This window comes from Thermobia domestica, chromosome 1 (genome assembly GCF_964235325.1).
Source record: "Thermobia domestica chromosome 1, izTheDome1.hap1.1, whole genome shotgun sequence".
Lineage (NCBI taxonomy): Eukaryota > Metazoa > Arthropoda > Insecta > Zygentoma > Lepismatidae > Thermobia > Thermobia domestica.
The window spans coordinates 25517037-25537940 of record NC_137454.1 but is presented as its reverse complement, the minus strand read 5'-3'; the positions used below and the strand labels follow the sequence as shown (position 1 = coordinate 25537940).

At 37.7% G+C, this 20904-nt stretch overlaps 1 protein-coding gene and 1 non-coding gene across 2 annotated transcripts in view; both read right to left on the bottom strand.

Annotated features, from left to right (window-relative positions):
* LOC145683833 (choline/ethanolamine transporter flvcr2a-like) overlaps positions 1–8126 on the bottom strand; it is a 65945-nt gene extending 57819 nt beyond the window's left edge. Inside the window, exon 1 of the mRNA XM_081755429.1 lies at positions 7970–8126. The gene's annotated coding sequence lies outside the window, so the exon portion shown is untranslated. The remainder of the gene's footprint in view (positions 1–7969) is intronic.
* A 7658-nt stretch (positions 8127–15784) lies between these two features.
* On the bottom strand, positions 15785–15868 carry TRNAL-UAA (transfer RNA leucine (anticodon UAA)). Its single transcript has one exon. It is a non-coding gene; the product is annotated as a tRNA-Leu (tRNA).
* Between the last annotated feature and the right edge of the window lie 5036 nt (positions 15869–20904).

Here is a 20904-nt window from a genome sequence, read left to right as displayed (position 1 = left end):
TAAGATACGATTTATTGCTGATATAAGAAATCACCTTGAGTTTGGGTATATTTTGACCCGACAAGTGCAGACTGATATCCTGATACATTGATAATTATGACAGCACTGGAGATGGCAGAAAATAAAGCAACTGTGGTGGTTGGCGCAGATGTCGATTTGCTCGTCCTTCTAATTACACTTGCTCCCGATAATGATTCCATTTACTTTCAAAAGTCACCTGTGGGAAAATGCCCTTCAGGGACTTACCATTTAAACTCTCTTGCAAGACACACTCCGAGATTTATGTCAAGAGATGTTATTTCTACATGCTGTTTCCAGATGTGACACACGTCATTTTTGTTTGGCCAAGGGGAAAAAAAATAGCATTCAGACTTCTCCAAACACAGCCTAATCTACGACAATTTACTTCAATATTCAATAATCCCAATGCAAATGCTCAAGAAGTAACAGGAGCAGGCGAGCAATTTCTATTGGCCTTGCATGGTGCTTCAAAGCCAACGACGTCTTTGAATATTCTTCGATACCAGTGTTTCCTAGAAGCAGTGACAACACGCCCTATCGTTTCTCGGATGGAACTTGCTCGACTTCCCCCAACATCTGCGGCAGCAAGAGAGTATTCTAAACGTGTTTATGTTCAGGTGCAGTGGAGGAGCAACGACTTGCTACCCACTTTATGGGGAAGGATCAAAAATGGTTCTCTGCAACCAGTTTTAACTCAATAAAATCCGGATTCCCGAATTCATGTTAAAGTTAATATCTTACAAGTGTGAAACTGGATGTGAACAAGGTTGTCGTTGTCGTAGTGTTAGTTTACAGTGTTCTGTTTATGTAGATATTGCAATGGTAGTGGGTGTAGCAACTCCAATACTCCCAATTTCGATTATGACTACACGTATTAACCTTCTCTACAGGAGTCTCCATTATCTGTCCGTGAGAAAGATGATTGAGATGTGATGCATGTTTTTAATAGCAAAGTTTTGAAGACATTTAGTTATTCATAGTGTATCAACTCTAATCGTTTGTGGCACTCCATATTGCCTTTCAGTGCTTTTGTTCATTTATTTTCATAATGCGTTAATTATTGTTAGTTACAATGCACCATTATTACGTGGTTCAATTAGAAATTAATATTGTCAATAAATGTTATTTTTTGTTCAAATCAGGGGTAAAAGTAGATCTGAAAAGGTAAGGGGACGGTAGCTAGGGGCATGACGTCACGCCGTTCCCCCTGCCTATCTTTGCCCATTGTAATGTTTTAGGAATTGGGGGAACGCCATACATATTTTTTCGAGGTTGGAGACGGCGTCCTCTCGCGTTCCCCTCACTTTGACCCCTGGTTCAAATTACGTACGTCTCACTTTCAACCAGGCAGAAAAGTTGATAAGACAAAAAAAGAGAATGTATCCCTATCATTCACGTACTTTTTCAATTCAAATTAGCGCTTTATATTATTTAGATATATTATAGTTATTTTTTTAAAAAATAAACGTTGAGATGTGTGCCATGATTAGAAGAACAGACATTTTAGTATCCCTTGAGAATATTCATATGTATTAACGAGCCTTGAGCAGGGTTTAAAAATATATCACCTTAAAATTCTAATATAAGAAAGTTATATCACAAATGTGTAGTCTGCCTAGTGAATAATCACATCTTGTGGTAAATAAATTAACTTACCTTCCTTACTATTAATGATAGAGAAAACGTAATTGCATCGTTTTACAGCTCTACGAGTGTATTACATAATTAACGAAAAAGATGTCATAATTACCTAGTTATTTATAAACTTCAAAAAGAAAAGATTTGAAAAACTGACATTTTCTCATTTTCGGTTAATACAACTCAGAAGAAATGTTAGATATATGTAATATACTGCTACATAAACATTTTTCAAGTATTTATCTGTAATTTGCTGTAAAAATGACCTTTCTCATTAATTCTGTGAGAGTTTATAGACATTAAAATTACCCTATAAATTCCTACGGCAGCCATATTGATGACGTCATAACCCACGTTCCACCCCGGAGCTTTCGAACTTTTAGTATGTTAACTAGGACATGAAACTGAGATTATTGCAAAACGTTTCATCTCTTTTCTATTTGTTTCCAATTCAAGCTCTTTTGGAGCTTAAAGTTACTGGACTAGTCCCACGATCATGCCTGTTGGGCTAAGGGAAACGAATTATTTTAGGCAAGTGAGTGGTGATGGAATGATAATGGGGAAGGAAAATGGGAATGCCTCTAGAAAACCCACAGATACAATTTTATCCACCATAAACTTACTCGGCTGGGGGTTGAATCAGGTACCCCACGCACCAGCAGTAAGCATTCTCTCACTGAGGTACCGTGCCCTATACAATTAATGAGATAAAGCCTAAATTTGTCTTCAACTTTTAAAATTTTAAATTCTGTTAAGGTAAAAATATTGTCCAAATGTAAGACATATATAAGCAAATAGATCACATGGAACTCAATAGGATAACATGCTTGAAGGATAACATGAGGATATATCTAACAAATCATTGTTAGGGTCGTCAAGTCTGGGAGGCTCAGATAGGCGTGTCTTGTAGCCAGAATTGAAGAAAGTAGAAATGCTTTCAAAGTTTTAACTCGAAATCCAATGGGGAAATGGCCATTAGGAAGACCTAGGCGCAGGTGGAAGGACAGTATTAAGATAGATTTTGCAGAAATAGGAATACAAAGTAGAACTTTATCTAAACGGCGTGACAAACATCTTGGCATTTGAAGGCGGCGCTCCAAGTTCCCTTTAAATGTTGGTAGCAAATGAGAGGCCTGCGGTATTCCCACGTTTATTTTGTACACATTCAGTTCAGCCTATTCCTGCCATCTGATCGTGCTGTGTAGATCATCTGCTTAGCCAACTTGCGTTTTATTCGTTTAGCTGAAATGCCAAGATGTTTGTCACAGGCTTTAGTTGACTAAAGACAGAAGTCAATGGAGAGCTTTGAAATGAAATGAAAAATGAAATGAAATGAAATATTTCAATTTAACCTTCCACCAATTTAACCTTCCACCAATTTAACCTTCCACCAATTTAACCTTCCACCAATTTAACCTTCCACCAATTCAATTTAACCTTCCCTTTAGGCTGAGAGATCCGATGATTATGGCAAGTGAATGATGATGGGAGAATTGGTGGAATGAGAAAGTGGAAGGAAACTGAAATACCCTACAAAAACCCACGAACACGATGTTGTCCACTATAAAGTTACTTGGCTGGGAATCGATTCAGGAACCCCACGCACCAGAATTAAGTGCTCTATCACTGTGCAACCATGCTTTTCCCCATCGGCCATAGAAAAAAATGAAATCTTTGAGTTTTACATCCCACGGTCTAGGCTAAAGGAGACGGAGATGATGAGAAATGAATGAAATGGTGAAATAAAGAAAGTAAAAGGAAACGGGGGAACCCCGAGGAAACCCATGCACACGGTGTTTATCCACCACAAGGTTCATTTGGCGCGAGCTGGGATCGAGCCAGGGACCCCATGCACCAGTGGTGAACGCTCTACCACTGAGACACCGGGCCCTCCCCGTAGACCGTAGAGTTAGTTAGTTTGTTATATGTAGTAAAATACCTGTTAACTAGCAGATTCTTATAATTAATCTATATTCGCGAATTGAAATACCGAACCGGATACTTATGGTATTGATTATAAAGTAATATATCAGATAGATAATATACGAGATAAAGAAAAATTGTAGCTTGTTCTATATAGAGAGTTACGAGATTAACTCATCAGATATCTTGTATACAATATTGCGCTGTACGTAACAATGTTTGTAATAGAGAAATTTTTCTTAATCTAGGGTAATTTGATAGGAAAATTTAGCAACTAGGAGAAAGGGAAATTCTTTAAGGCAAAATGCTGAAATCTAGAGAAATAATCATGTTGAGTGACCTCTACTTACTGTTGAGAAATTCGATAAGCCTATTTTATTTTATTTTTTTTAAATTTCATTTGAAGATACCTTTTCTGGAGATCTTAGCTAATGACCCACCTTCTCTGTCTCAGTGCCTTCTTGGTTTCCTGTTACTACTTACCTGTCAGCAAAAGAATTTCAGTGCTGAGCAAAAAAAAAAAAAAAAAAAAAAAAAATCAAAGTCAAGACGCTCGCATTTTGAACAACCACATGTTTAGTTAGTATCTTTGATTTTTTTTTCAGTTCTGTACTTGTCCTACGCGTAGGGCTCCCAGATTGTCAAAATAAAAAGGGTTCAGGAGAGGTAAGGGCACAAGAGATAACAATGGGATTATTAAGGGTGACCGGTGAAAGGTTTTTACAAAACGTAAAGGAGGGTATATGGCAGTTATTGATCTAGATAAGGCTTTTGACCGCGTGAATTGGTAATTGTTGTTAGAAATTCTAGAGAAAGTTTGATTGGAATGGAAAGATTGAAGACTCATAAAAAACGTTTATATGAACCAACAAGTATGGTAAGTGTTAGAATAAGGAAGAAAATGACTGAAGAGAGTACAATTCGAAGGAGAGTTCGACAGAGATGCTGTCTCTCGCCTACATTATTTAATACATGTCTAGAAAATATAGTAAAAAAAAAAAAAAGAGTCTACAAAATGAAGGCTGCATTTCAGTAGGAGGTGTATACGGTTTACAAACTGTATACCATTTGTTGCAGAATCTGAAGAGAACATCAATAATATGTTAGAAAACTTGAGGAATTACTCTGTAGAGTATGGAATGAAAATAAATTTTAGAAAGACAAAAGCCATGGTGATTGGAACGAAGCTGTCGGTGTTGATGTATGAGGGAATAAAATACAACCGGTAACTAGTTTTCGATACCTAGATAGTATTATTAGTTATAATATGAAATGTGAACGTGAAATAAAAGCAAGAATAGGAATGGCGAAAAAAGATAGGAGGAAGAAAATACTGTTTTATAGGACCTTGTATAAAGAGTTGAGAAAAAGATTCATGAAATGAAATTTCGAGTTTTACGTCCCACGGCTATGCCGGCTACGCTAAAGGAGACGGTGATAATGAGTAATGAAGGAAATGGTGAAATGAAGAAAGTGGGAGGAAACGGGAGAACCCCGAGAAAACCCACGCACACGGTGTTTTTCCACCACAAAGTTCACTTGGCGGGAGCAGGGTTTGAACCCGAGACCCCTAGCACCAGAGGTGAACGCTCTACCACTGAGCCACCGTGGCCCCTATTTAAAGATAAAAGATTCATGAAATGCTTCGTGTGGAGTATTGTACTATATGGGTCAGAAATATGGACATTATGCAAAAATGATGAAAAACAACTGGAAGCTTTGGAAACGTGGGTGTGAATGAGAATGTAGAGAATTAGCAGGGTCGAGCGAAAAACGAACGAGAGGATGCTATAGAAATGGTGGGGAAATAGAATAATTGTAGGTATTACTGAATGGAAGAGGAGAAACTGGTTGGGTCATTTCCTAAGATGAAATTGCATCATGAGAGATGTGCTAGAGAATATGGTGGCAGGAAAGCGAGGGACGTTGCGAAGGAGACAACAATTAATGGACGATATCAAAACAGAAAAATTGCATGTGAAGGCGAAGAGGTTAGCGGAAGACTGTGGAGCATGGAAGCTTCTAAGCTGTGGCAACTGACCTGTCAATAATGGCAGATTATCTATGATGATGGTGATGATGACCGTATTTTGGTATCCGTTATTAAGAGATGTCCATTAAATATGCTCTTAGGTATTATAGAACCAGTCGTGCACCGATTTTTTTTTTTTTTTTTTTTTGCTGGGAGGAGTCCAAAGTATTTTTTGGTGGGGGGGAGGGATTCCAATACGTCTATGTAGTATTAAACATGTTTTATTTTACGTCCGAAAGGACGATAAGCAATTGTTAATTATTGCCACCTATGTATATTAACAGAAAATCTGACTTAATTAGATTAAGCACGGTGTAAAATCAAATCTTTAGACTATAGCAATAATTCCTCCGCTACGTAAGTATAGTTATGTTAAGAATGTGTACAAATTTTAGTCGAGTTACGAAGTTTTTCGGAGGTGTGCCCTTGTATAGGACCTAGTACTTTTAGAAGCATTTATCATAAAATTAACAACCACGTATATGGTTCCGAGGCAGTGGCGTACCACACTTTTGCGGGGTCTCCCCGCAAAGTATAGAGAAGAGGCCCTAGTTGTAAAGCCGATAGAAGTAAGGTTGAAGTTCTACTTTTTAAAATCTTTATTCATCGCAAGACTTTGGGCCACCCCGCACTGTGGAGGTTGCAGGGCAGCTGCTATGCCACTATTGCTATGTAATGTTCGTTGTTGACAAGTTCTAGTCAAATGTTTTAACGCTATACGAGTAAGGGCGGATTTATGCTAAAGAAGACGGTGATGACGAGAAATGATTGAAATGGTGCAATGAAGGAAGTGGGATGAAACGGGAGAACCCCGAGAAAACCCACGCACAAACTGACGGAAAGAGAAGACTGTCGATATTTTTGACTATTGTCTTTAATGTTTTCTAGGGATCAGGTTAAGATAATTTTAAATATACATTTTTCTTATTTGCTTGTAGTTGCTATATTAAAAAAACAAAAGGAAAAAATGAACGTTAATTTATATTATTTCGTACGAAAATGCTAGATTTGTTCCTTCAACTATAAGTTCTCCTATCAATTTAAGAGAGGCAAGGGGGTTCAGTGATAGAGCGCTTACCTTTAGTGCATGGGGTCCCTGATTCGACCCCTAGCCAAGTAAGCTTGTGGTGGACAACATAAGTCTTATCGGGGTACTCTGCTTCCTTCCACTTTCTCATTCCGCCAATTCTTCCATCATCATTCACTTCCCTAAACGTTTTTCCCTTAGCCTAAAAGGTATAATCGTGAAACGTTAAACTGAAATATATCATTTTAAATTTCTTATCAACTTAAATTTATACTGTACAAAGGGCCAGCCAGGATCCAAGCCCAACACGTAGTGTATAGCCATAAGCGAAAATACATACCCATCTCATCAATTTCAAAATGTATGGAGACTACTCAAAAGTAGGAGATACCAATATTTTAGTACATAACTAGCTGAACCTGCGCTCTCTGCACAGCGCATCATTCACTTACAGTACATTCTAAGCATGAATCTCCTTGTTATTCCTCACAACATCTGTACATGTCCCTTTACAGACACAAATGAAAGACGTCTTGTTAAATATCGACAAGGGGACCATAAAGGGGAGAATTTTTCAATATCCCGCACGGTTTCCAAGATTTGAGCCTACTTCCGGTTGGAATTTCTAGTTCATGCATGATCAGTGTTTTCTTTTTTGCATGCTGTATGTAATAAACAAATACATTAAATACACAAATAATTATAATGTCAGTGATATATGGTATTCATTGGGCAAAACACTCCAAACAATAAAAATTCATTTTACGTTAGACTGAAGAAATGGTTATGTTTCGTTTCTAATTACAATTAATCCACGAAACAAACGCCTGAGATATACAACCCCTGTATACAAATATAATATGTTGGAATGCATAACTCGTAGGATACAATGGTTTAGTTTTTAAAAATGTCAACACTTCCAGTGTGCCCCTAAATGTGTAATAAAGACATAACGGCTATGTTCTTTTTAAAAATATTCAATTATAACTGGACAATCTACACAAAATTTGGAATCGATCAGCGAAAATGGAACGTTTCTAGCATTTGTGGCTTTCGAAATCTCATTGTCGAAAGGATTGGAAACAAACATGTAAACTTTTCTTAACCACAAACACATTAACCTAGCATTTTAATATATAGATGTTTCAGATTCTAGACGAAAGTTCTAAGTCAGTACAGTATATTGATATTTTGTTTAATTATAACATCTTGGGCGTTTACAATTCAATTTACGTTTAGAAATGGTGATCAAATTGCTACAGTATCTTAAACTACTTAGTAAACCATTTAACACGTCAGGGTTTCTACAATTACTGTACACTACGTACCTGAGGTTAGATTATAACATGTAGTATTGAGCAAAAGAAAAGCACTACAGAGTACAACATTAAGCGTAGCTTTGTCACGTGAGTTTTTCCTTCCTGGTCTCAGAACTCATTATACGAATATGTCCGCTTACACGTTAGAAAAACTCAAGAGATTCGCACAAAATGATTAAAACAAATGACGTACGGGTAAGTGGCAAACGGTTCTTAATAGCGCTGATTACGTTATCAGATAAAATAAGTATGATTTGTTTTCTTTCTTTGATAGAGATACTTGCCATTGTTTTGAATGTTTGTACAGTGATGTAATTTAGAAAAGCCCTAGCTGCTAAAAAGAACTTGATCCCTGGAATGTTAATCATTTCGAAGGAATGCAACTTCGGAATGTACTCAGTGCCAGTGGCGGATCCAGGGGAGCGATCGGGGCAATTGTCCCCCCCCCCAGAAGAGGAAACTTTCTTATTTTATATATATAAATAAAACCCATCTCAAAGTTTCGAGCTCTTAAAAGTAGGTCTAAGTAGCAATATTATAACCCACCGCCCCCTCCTCAAAAGTCCATCCTGGATCCGCCCCTGCTCAGTGCTGTTATACGAATAATTCTAAGAGCCACGTCCATGACCATTCCCACGACCACGAATAATTCCATGACCAGTATAGTAAATTAGATTATTATTAATATTATTATAATTGTATTATATAAATTTGTCTATTGTTATTATTTATTTAAATATTTATATTTAAATAAATATTTAAATATTTATACCGGCGATACTAATACTAACATCAGTGTCTCCAAATATGCTCGGGGTCAATGACCTGGCTCCCTGACTTGCTGTCAATTGACCCAGAGGTACTTAGGACCACTCCTTCTAAATTTTGGCAATGTGCACGATGATCCACTAACTCAAATTCCTTGAATGGTTTATAAGATCACTTCTCAATTTTGAAAATTTCCAAATTTAAAAATTTGGTAAAGTAGTCTAGGACGGCGGAATTACCTCTGTTTTATTTATTTATTTATTTACTAACATAATTCCAGATACAGGTGAACGCCCGTTTACACTGGAATATCTAACAAATCTAGGAGATTTGAACATAATAATAATAATAATAATAATAATAATAATAATAATAATAATAATAATAATAATAATAATAATAATAATAATAATAATATCTAAGTGATAAGAAGAAAGATTGACAATGTTGACTAAAGTTTTATCAACTAAAATGACGTCGTACTGCGGAGTTTATGCAACTTCAAAGTTAAATAAGTCTTTGGGTGTATGTGACATTTCGTTGTATTGTTTAGGAAACTTGTAGAACATAGAACGTTGAACTATTGAAAGTTTAGGTCGTACTGTATGAAAAAGATAACGTGTTGCGTGTTTCTCTGAAGGGAATTTGGAAATACAATTCTGAGAGTAGCGTTTCGGACCTGAGTTGAACCTTGTGTGAGTTTACACAGATGTTTGAGATCACTGATCTTATGACGAGTGTCAGGTAGTTGAATATTTAGTGTTTGTAATAGTTTGTGTTTTGTCATCGCACGTGTGCGAGGTGCTCTAAAGCGTACTATTGCAAGGAAGAAGTTTAGAACTGAGTTTAGCCGGGATAAGTTTGCAGGAGTTGCCATTGTTTAGATAGGTGGACAATATTTCCTTTTAGAAATTATTCCTCATAGAACGTTGCTGAGGAAGGTAGGTTCCGTATTTTTGTATTTTGTAGTTTGAAGGCAGTATATCGTTCCCTTTTATGGGTGAAAAATTAATAGAAAAGTAAATGGAGGTTCATGTCTTAATTTATCCACTTTGAAGAAGCTTTATCACGTTGTATGATTGAGTTCAGGGATCCATGGGTAGATTGAAGCACTCTTAAATTTTGGGAACGGTACATTGGCACACACCTTAAATTTGGAAATAATCAAAGAAAAAAAACAAATTAAATTTGAAAATTATCATAGGATTCATTATCCTCAAATTAGTGTAAAGAAAAGCAATTAAAATTTAATCCAGGTGTAATAAAGGTCTGTAGGGGCCGTAATTTTTAGCGCGGCCCGTGAATTTATAATGTGAGGCCCAACCTGAGTCCGAAATATGTTTTAGCCTTTAGGTCTGAACCGGTGTGATAATCAAATGAGCCCGAAATAGGCCCGAATTACAAAAATTTAATAATTAACGCAAAATTATGTTTTTATTTACAACAACTAGAGACTTAATTTTGCAGTTTGAAAGCTTACATGATTCAGAGAGAACAACCGTTTACACTTACTAACTATATAAATTCTCTAAAGAAAATGGTCATTTATATAATTTTTGTCTCTCTTATCCTCGGTGCATAATTGTGGGACGTTAAACTAAATATTTCATTTCATTTATATAAATTCTCATGAAATAGAAACATGAATACTCTAAATATTTGAAACAAAATATCAATATATGGAAATTCTTATGCAAATGGATGTGTACTGAACTCACTTACACAGTCCTTAAAGCAGTTATTATCGACTAGCAGCGTTCACCCTGCTTCGCTAGGGTCACCCCGGAACGCAATAAACTTTGTTACTTAGATAATTTTTACTTTTTCGCTTTCAAGTTATATGATAAAAACCATAGAAGATTGGAGTAAATGTTAACATTATATCGCCTGTTATTTATGTTAACCCGCCGAGTGACACGGTCATGTGGGTTGCATATAAATACGGTTAGATTTAGCTATGATGAGCTAACAAAGGATTTGTACGTTATGGACACTTGAATAGTCAATTATCTCAAGACACTGGTAATTAAAAATTAAAGTGATATGATAAAAACCATCTAGGGTCCAAATCTTAATAACCCCCCAAAAATGAAAGAAATTGGTTCAGCCGTATTAGCGTGATGAGCTAACAAAGGATTTGTACGTTCTCTTTTATATATATAGATTGCTGTGAATAAAAAGGATGGGATACACATTGTGATTGCATAAATTGTTCTTCGTTGCTGTACCGGTTGCACTAAAATTTCGTTTCACCGCTTGCACTTAAGGCTAGAATATAGAGAAACCATTTGGCTAATCCAGGGTTCGAAGTGTGAAAAAAAGCAGAGGCGGTATATTTTATTACGATTTTGACTGAACATACAGGCTATCTAAATGTTGAAATACAGTGAGAGTATGTTGCCTAAAAGATTGCATTTCTATTTAAATACTGACTGAAAACCATTGGATAGCTTCTCTGTATTAACGGGGGAGGGGGATATGGGGAAATTTTGATCCCCCGCCATTAACTTCCTGAATAAAAAATATCACCTTATGTTGTATTATAGAGAATTATACACGAAAATACTTTTTTAAAAAATCAGGATATTAGCAATTTCCTGCGGGAAAATTCTAGGTATCCCACTCGACTGTGGGGTATTTGAAACCCCTGGAAGGTCCGTCCGCCATAGCTGATAACCCTAAATCCGCCCATGTTCAAAACACGGCATTTATATGCATTAAGGCAAGAAGACATACACATACATAAGAAGGAAAAAATTCAATTTGGTGCATCAAAATATAAACTAAGTGAACTCCATTGAAGACACACCTTAAAAACAAAAGGTAGGGAAAGATAACAAAAACGTCGGTGTTGTGAACTTAGAAATTATTTCTACATAAGAAATAAAATCTTTTTACATGCAAAGCTGTTCATCTATTATTGTGTATAAAAATGGACTTATTAAAGGTACTTAGCATCTACTTTCCAGTTTTAATAATTGAAAAGCCATAGACGGTATGCCTTCATCACTGAAAAACCAAAGGCGGTATGGCATACCACCGCATACCGTCTCACTTCGACCACTGGGCTAATCTCGACAAATACGGGAGATCATTTTCGTGATATTTCCCACCATTTTAATAAACTTTTTTTTATGTCGACCGGAAGTATATTACTAAAGTTTCCTTTCAAATATTTCATTGTTTTTATCGTCCTTCTCCTCATTAGGTCTTCCGAAACTTTCATCTTCAAATGTAGAAATATCCATGATGTTTTGTCTCTTAGCTTCTCCAACTCTTTCACCTCCACGCGGTCCAGCGCCAGTCACTGTAACATCTTTCGAGGGAAAATCTTAAGGTTTTTTTTTTTTTTTTAATGAAAATTGTCCTTCAGCTTTCTTCTCATTTATTAGGAAAAGAACTTCTTACCTTACTTCTTCCTTCTCTTTGTCTGAAAACATCTGAAAGCCAGGTAGCCAGGTCTGTCTGAAAAGATCAGGTTGCCATGGGAAACAAGCAACCTGGCGTTATCAACAGGAAATTTTTCATGAACTAAATGCAAGGCTCTACCTTTCAATTTCTTCATGTCTTCTGAGTTTGTTGAATTCTGTTGATTTAGATATGTAATAGGGTTGAATTGCAATGATACAACAAGTGGTAGTGTGGGATGTGTGTCTGCTTCCAGCTGTACGGATATTTCTTTGAATGGTTTCAAGAAAGTAATGAGCATCTTCAATAAATTTTTTTCAACATGTTCCATTCTTTCTTGATTATGCCGTTCAATTAGAACAGTTTCAATGACCATTTTTTGATCCTATTAATATTGATCCTAGATATTCAAAAGCATCCACTTTATCGAAAGTATGTTTTAGCACTTTGACGCTTCCATGATTTTCAGAATTACGATCCCTTCGAACTTCCATGTATTTATTTTTTTTCTGTATTTACTTCTAAACCCATATCCCTGCAAGCGTTTAATAAGACCTCTGCATTTCTTTCTATTGTTCTCCTACCATCTCCTATTAAATTTAGGTCTACATCATCATCATACGCCATAACCTGGTGAATACCATTGAATTCTAGGCCCTGATTCTATCTTTGATTTTCTTTATAACGTACTTGAGAACAAAGTTGAATAATAATGGAGACAACATATCTCCTTTCAGGTCATGCATCTTGACAATCACGAATATACATGATGCTATCGACACACTTTTATCTATTCAAGATTATGTTATTATATTAATTTATTTACATTCGTTTTCCATTTGCCGTAGACTTTTGAGGAATATTACGAATTCACTTTATGATATGAAACATTTGTATACAAATAATACATTAATACGCTAGCATTGTTGCCAAGTAATTAATCTAAAATAATCTTAACTAAATGAAATAACATTGATTAAACATGTTCAAGTGAACTTCTATAATTAAACATTGCACATAAAACAATAGCAAAGTGTAAATAATGCTACAGTGAAATGAATAAAACAAGTCTTATTTTTCTTAGGCAAAAATGATCATTAATGATTCTGATTATTTTCTTTTGTTTTCAATGATCATTATTTAAAGCCTGAAATATCTTTAATCCGTAGCAATTCCCAAATGATTCGTAGTAGTTCTAAGTAACCAACAAAATCTAAATATTTGCAAACTACCAAAAACAGAAATAGCTAGTTATCATTATTACTTCCTTTTAACATAACTAATTCATTACCAAAGTGCTAAACTACATCTACACAGCAAAACGTCATTCTTTTAAAACGACTCACTTTGTCGAACACTGCTAAGGTGTTATTTCAGCACGAACACCATCATCACCTTCCTAGGGTATCGTAAACATCTAATAACTGCCAGTGAGGGTGTGTATTGGTTGTTATTTTTATCATAACTGCCTTCCTAGACTATCAGTGAGACTGTGTATTAGTTGTTTTTGTTATCATTAACACTTTCCTAGGGTATCTAATAACTGATAGTGAGACTGTGTATGAGTCTTTATTTTTTATCGTTACCACCTTCCTAGTGTGTGATAAATATCTAATAACTGACAGTGAGAGTGTGTATTGTTATTATTGCTAGATGGAAAGCTTTATGTGGTATATTCGACATTTCTACGAAGAAACGAACAACCTATGATATTTTCTGGTGATGTTGTCAGGAAATTCATACGCACACAAAACAATTCTCGTTAAGTAGTACAGGAAATATCCTATGTTTTACGTTACTTGGTATAAATGTCGCATATAAAGCGTAAAGCTTTGCATATTGCAAAGATAACAACTAATACACAGTCTCACTGTCAGTTATTATATTTTTATGATTCTCTAGGAAGGTGGTAACGATAAAAATAACAACTAATACACAGTCTCACTGTCAGTTATTAGATACCCTAGGAAAGTGTTAATGATAACAAAGACAACTAATACATAGTCTCACTGATAGTCTAGGAAGACAGTTATGATAAAAAATAAACATCCAATACACACTCTCACTGACAATTATTAGATGATACCCTAGGAAGACGATGGTATTGATGTTGAAATAACACCGTAACAGTGGTATACAAATTGAGTCGTTTTAACACTGTCATTATTTGCTGATGTATTGCCGACGAAAAGAATGAATTACTCTTGACTTCTCCTTAAACTTAACTGTTATTTAACAAAATACTCCACTATTAACAGACACAAAACTTACGGAACATAGGCTTTATTACACCAAGTCGAACAGCAATCAACTCCAACATCTTATTCTAGAAACATAATAGATCTTTAAAAAATTATCTCATGCTTCTGTTTCGAAGTTTTTTTCTGTAAGAAAGCATAGTTTCTTAAAGCCGTAAGTGATATATTTCACCATTGCTGGTTCCAATTTTGAGAATTCACATAGTTTGAAAGTACACAGTAAGTTAAAATGTTAAACGAAACCTACTTGTTTTGAAGACTAAACTCATTTAGTCATACTTCATTGAGGGCATAATGATTAAAATATGCTCATTTGTTTTGATTTTTTAAGTTTGTGTCCCCTTTCATCACCGAGGCTATATGAAACGTGGATCTACAGCTTACTATGGGTTCCGACCTGGATTCGAACACAGGTCTCCAACGCCAAAGGCGCGTACGTTAACCACATAGCCACAAATGAGCTCAAGAGATTGACGCACATTGTGAAACTGAAAAATAATTCCAATGTCAAGAGCATGTTTTTTTTTTTTCTTCTTTAAGGCTTACGCCCTTCTCATAGAAGTACCAGAAAAGGTTGCATTAATTTCTGGTGCGAGTACAGCGTCAATAAAGTGGTTTGACTTCGGTGTTTGTGTTCAGTGTTCTTGTGTAATATCAAGGTCATGAAAATCGAGACGCCCTGGTTCGATTCCCGGCGGGAACTCATGTGGTTCGGATTTCATGTTAATCAATAGGTCCACGTCTCATATAGCCTCGCTGCTGAACGGGATGTTAAAATCAACTCAACTCAAAATCGGGACCTACTATTCACATAAACTCCGGAACACGACTAGAGTTGGATTGTGGTGCAAGCCTCACAGGCCATTCTTCACCATACTATTTAGCCTGAAAGAGAGCTGGATTGTTTGGATTTTTACACCGACTTCAAGTGATTTGAATTTCATTAACAGAATAAGTATTACTTAGAGTGCAAAATATCATAATTTACATATGATATATACTACATGCATCGGTCAGAAAATGGCCATGTATTGGTTGTTGTTATAGGTAAATATAAAGTTGCCATCTAAGGAAGACATTCGTTGATTATAGCAAAGTCCCATTAAAACAGGATCCGAACCAATACTTAATGTTTTATCCTAGAATTAATATCCCCCGCCCTACTGGAATTCAACCAGAAACATGCAAACAGAAAGAATGCACGTTAACTACTCGCCTCAAAAACGCACAGTTCAGAAGAGATGTACGGTATTTTTAAAATTCATTGCGTCTGTACAAAGTAGTGGAGACTTTAAAAATCACAAAGAAATTCTTTATCATTAGAAAGTAGCTCACAAGTTACGAAGTATCATATTCTTTTAGTTTAAACGAGTAAAAAAATTTTCTACTTTGTCAGGTGTGGGGTTCGAACCCACGCTCCCTATCGGGAACCAGAGCTTAAATCTGGCGCCTTAGACCACTCGGCCAACCTGACTATCTTTTTTTTTTTTTCATTTTCTTTATTACAGTAGAGGTACATATAAATCATAAAGTACATTCAGATGACATGAGTATCAGAGAACAGTTCCTTGTTTTCTATTAGTAGAGTGACAGAGATCAGAATGAACGATTACATAGTGGTAGAACGTCCAAGGTCAGGGCATTAGTTATAAGCTTGAACAAGTGCTACATCGAGGAAATGTGCAAATAGAGTTTTTCTTCTGGTTGGTGGAAAATGTCTATATCTGGTATACAAGTAATCCTGGTATTCGGTGATACTGCGTAACTCAGGAGTAAGGATATAATGAACAGTACTCGATATTAACCACAGCACTGAGTTGTGTTTAGCGCGGGGAAAGAGACGGAAATCAGGAAATAAGACGAGATCACTGGTAACAGAAGCTGGCACTGTACGGCAAATAGTACTGATCATTCGTTGAAACTTCGCCCAAATATGAGCTGCATTACAACAAATTGTTAATCGATGTTCCAAGTCATCGACACGACCACACTTGATACAAAGGGCACTGTCACTGAAATGTAAGCGATGTCGTTTAGCACGAGTGTCCACAAGGTCGTTCACCACAGCGTACCAACTCGAGATTGTCGGTCCAGAAAGGTGAGAGGCAAAGATATTACTCCATACTCTCGTCCATTGTCGTCCGGGGTGCTTTTCGTAGAGGCGATGAGGAGGGAGAGAAAATTGGCTAAGTAAATACTGGTACAAGTCTTTCACTGAACTAGGCAACGCAGCCGTCAGACCGGCAGTCATATAAGCATAGGAACAAATAACATCACTATAATACCAATAAACATCAGGAATATGGCATACATTAAGGGGAAATGTATATGAGACAGTGTCATGACAGTAAGAAAGAAGGGCATGGCTGATTCCCGTAAGGCTGGTTGTAAGGCTCTGGAAGCCTCGGAGCAGAAACAAAGCCCGAGCTTTTAGACCGACGTGGATAAGGTTGAGACCACCAGCTTTTGGTGAGAGGCATGTGAAGGGGTACTTAACTCTAAAGACGTGACCATGCCAAAGAAACCAATTAACAACACTCGTAATGCGTTGAGCAATATCACTGGGCATAGGAAGCACCTGACACACATACCACAATTTGGATAGAGCATAAGTATTCAGAAAGTATATCCGAGACAATAAGCACAGCTGGCGTGAACGATGAGACTGGAGAATATGCCGGATGCTGTTTACGAGTATCTTATAGTTCACATGGACTGTTTCAGAAATGGTAGAGGAAAATGTGATACCCAAGATTTTTAACTGAAGCACTACGTTAGTGATAGATGGATACTCAGAAGAAGCTTGTGTGCCAAGAACCAAAAGCTTAGTTTTCGACTGATTGATCTGAGCGCCAGATAAGGCGGTGTATTCCATCAAACAGGTATCAAGGGTGCGAATATCACTGCAATCGTGGATGAAAACTGTCACATCATCAGCATAACTGCAGACTCGTAAGGTATGACCATGAAGGGAAAGGCCGGAGAGACGAGCATGAATACTATAAAGAGGGCAAAGAGAAATGGCAAACAAGCTCATACTCAAGGGGCACCCTTGACGCACACTTCGTTTGATACGCACAGGCTCAGTGAGAAATCCATTGATTTTAAGTTTACTTTGAGCATTGTCGTACAAGATACGAATCCAGCGAATGAACTGCTCCCCGAGACCTAAGGTGGAGAGTATACGCCACAAGTAATCATGGCGGACGCGGTCAAAGGCTTGATGGAAATCAAGTGACAGGAGAGCATGACAGGCAGAAGAGTCTTCAAGGGTAGCAATAACGTCACGAATGCACTGTAAAAGATGGTAGATCTTCTTGTTTTCAACACACGCATATTGATGAGGACCCACTAACTTGGCTAAATAGGGGCGTAAGCGGTTGTTCAAGCAGCGAGCGAGAATCTTGTAGTCAAAGTTCAGCAAGGTGATTGGCCTGTAATGGGAAACGGTAGTAGGATGTGATTGCTTCGGTAAAAAGATAGTCGCGCCAGCCGCTTTATACGGGGTCCTTGCAGCAGGAGCAAAATGTTCGTTCACTATAGCAGTTAAGGTATCACCAATAAGTGGAAAGAAACGTTTGTACCACTCAGCCAGAAGGCCATCAATTCCAGGAGATTTTCCAGACGAAGCACTCATAATTGCGGTTTGCACCTCTTCTTTGGTGAATGGAGTTTCCAGTGATTGCGCTTCACGTTCATCGAGCACACATGGGAGGCGATCTAAGAAGGAAGATGGTATGTCAACGGTGTCCGATGTGCCATATAAAATGGAGTAATAGGTGTAAAAAGTCCGCTTAATACCTGCAAAGGTATGGTGAATGTTGCCTTCGTCATCCTTGATGTTCTCAATATATTTGCGTGTACCTCGTTTATATTCTGCCAAAACATGGTAGAGCGACGGTTCTTCTTGAGGGTCGATGACTGTAGATTTGCTGCGGATTTTCGTTCCTTCCATGCGACGGAGGGTCAGACACAACAATTTAGCTTGATACTGTTTCATGAGAGTTAAGGCAGAAGGGTTATGTAGAACAGCACTTTTAGCATCAGCCAAACAACGATAGTAGAAATGGAAAAGAGTTCGGTGATCACGCTCCCGCTCAGCACAATACCAGCGACAAAAGCTGGCAACACGTGGTTTGAGATATTGATACCACCAATCAGTAACAGTCCGAAAATGTCTCTGCTGGGTTAACCACTTCGTCCACTTGGTTATAAAAGATTCGCAAAATTCGTGATCCTCAAGAAGAGAAGTATTAAAATGCCAATAACCAGGCCCGCGTTCAACCTTGACATCAGGTATACACAAGGTAACAATAAAAGCACAATGATCAGAAAATATGGTAGGCACAATTTCAGCGTCAAATATGTTGCGAATCAGCATGGGACACATGTACATGCGGTCGATGCGAGAAGCACTATTACGGCTAACATAAGTAAAGGCTTGGTGACGTGGAGAGGTAGACAGCCAGCTATCTTGGAGATAAAGACCTTGTGTTAACTCCTGCAGGGTCGGACTATAATTAAACCCCGGAGACTGGTCTCCAGGATTTAAAACACAGTTAAAATCACCAGCAAGAAGAACCATGTCACTGTTGGGGAGAATGCAGGAAGCCACATCAGATGAAAAGAAATTGTTACGAGCCACACGTGCCTGAGAGCCACTAGGAGCATACAGATTGAGAAGGTGAATATTACCGAGCCGACCACTGATAATACGGCCAGTTGGGTGTAGTAATATAGGGGAAAACTGAACATGATGCTGAGCAACAATTGCCGTTCCAGTGCCAGTGACAGTAAAATTATTGTAAACAGTAAAATTAGGACCAAGATCTAACTCTTCCAATCCAACTTCTTGCAATAATGCTATATCAATATGTGCGTGTTGTAAAAAGTCACGCAGCGAGAATAGCTTGGTATTACTATGTAAATTATTAATATTAATAGTGGCAATCTTCAATGTCATTGAAAAACGAAGGAACCATACATAGAAATGAGAAGTGTGCATGACAGGCACGCTCACATCACAGAACTTTCAAATAGGCACTAAAAACAAGGGCGGAGCACAGAGATTAAAAAAAATGGCAAACAATAACACATTTGTCACAATTCGCACTTAGCACCAGCATTGCAATACACACACACAAAAAGCAAACATCAGTATCAAGAAATGTGCCAAAGGAAACCAGGATTACCTATAAATATTATAGCGTCAGAGTTGATTCTGCGAGGAATCATCTGGTTGAGAGTCAACAGCAGCAGGGACAATTGGAATATCAACGTCATGAAGGATCTCAGCCTCTTCTTTATTTTTCTTGAGCAGTTTATCACTGATGTCTTGGCGCCTCGAACGTTTAATTCGAGACCGTTCGCCAGTACCAGAAGCAGAAGTAGGAGAGTTCACACTAGCGCCCACAACTGGAGGTTCCACAACGAGAGGAGAAGGATCACTATTAACAGTGGAAGATGTCAAATCGTTCTCACCATCGACACTTTCTGGGTTGCCAGGTCCGAGCACGCAGGAAACCACAGAGACCGCCGGCGCCATAGAGCTGGTAGAAAGTGGCAAAACATTCACAGAAGGGAGAGTTCGTGCACTGAACGCACTATCACTGGTCGTCATACCTGTGGTGGGTAAAGCCGAAGAAATCGCAGGGGCCAATCGGACGTCGGGAGTTGGCGCCGCTGTAGCACAAGTATGCGGAGAATCACTGACGACCAAAGATGACAAGGATGAGGAGACTATCGGTGGACGATCAGCGACAGATGTTGATAAGCTGCGCTGTGCGACAGACGGAGATGAAGAAACATCATCCGGAGGGATGGCAACAGAGGGGAGAGGGGGGTAGTCGCTATCCTGAAGACGAGGTGCATGGTGCTCATGAAGATTATCTGTTGTTTGAGGAACATTAATGTCCATGGAGATCTGATGGGACTGAGGTGCCTCAGATTGCAATAGGTTGGGAACCCTATCCTGAGACGTCACTGGTAGGCTGGAGAAGTGAGGAACAAAAGAATTCACTGCAGCATCCAAACTAGTAGTAGAAGGGACCAATTTACCCGCATAACTATTAGAGCTGCGAGGTGCGTTATTGGGACGTTGGGGACATTTTGAATGTAAATGCTGGGTACTGTGACACCGTATGCAAGTTTTCTCCTGTCCAGGATAAGTGACCCAGTAACGGTGCTGTTGAATCAGTACGAATGATGGAATCGATTTCTTTAATTCCATTCGTAATAATTTCCTCCCAGTTCGAATTTGGTAAACATGGTCACTAGAATATAGTTCATCATGAATATTATAAATAGTACCATACTGACTCATTACATCCTTAATGGTGTCATTGGAGAGTTCCATAGGAATTACATGTAAGCGCACAGTAACAACCTGAGTATCAGCCCAAGAAATCCGTATATCATATGTGCCTGAGGGATCAGTAAATTGAACTACACCACTAGTGTCATTCAAAACTTGTTCACATAACGCGAGAGACGAAAGTTTGAGGAACACAC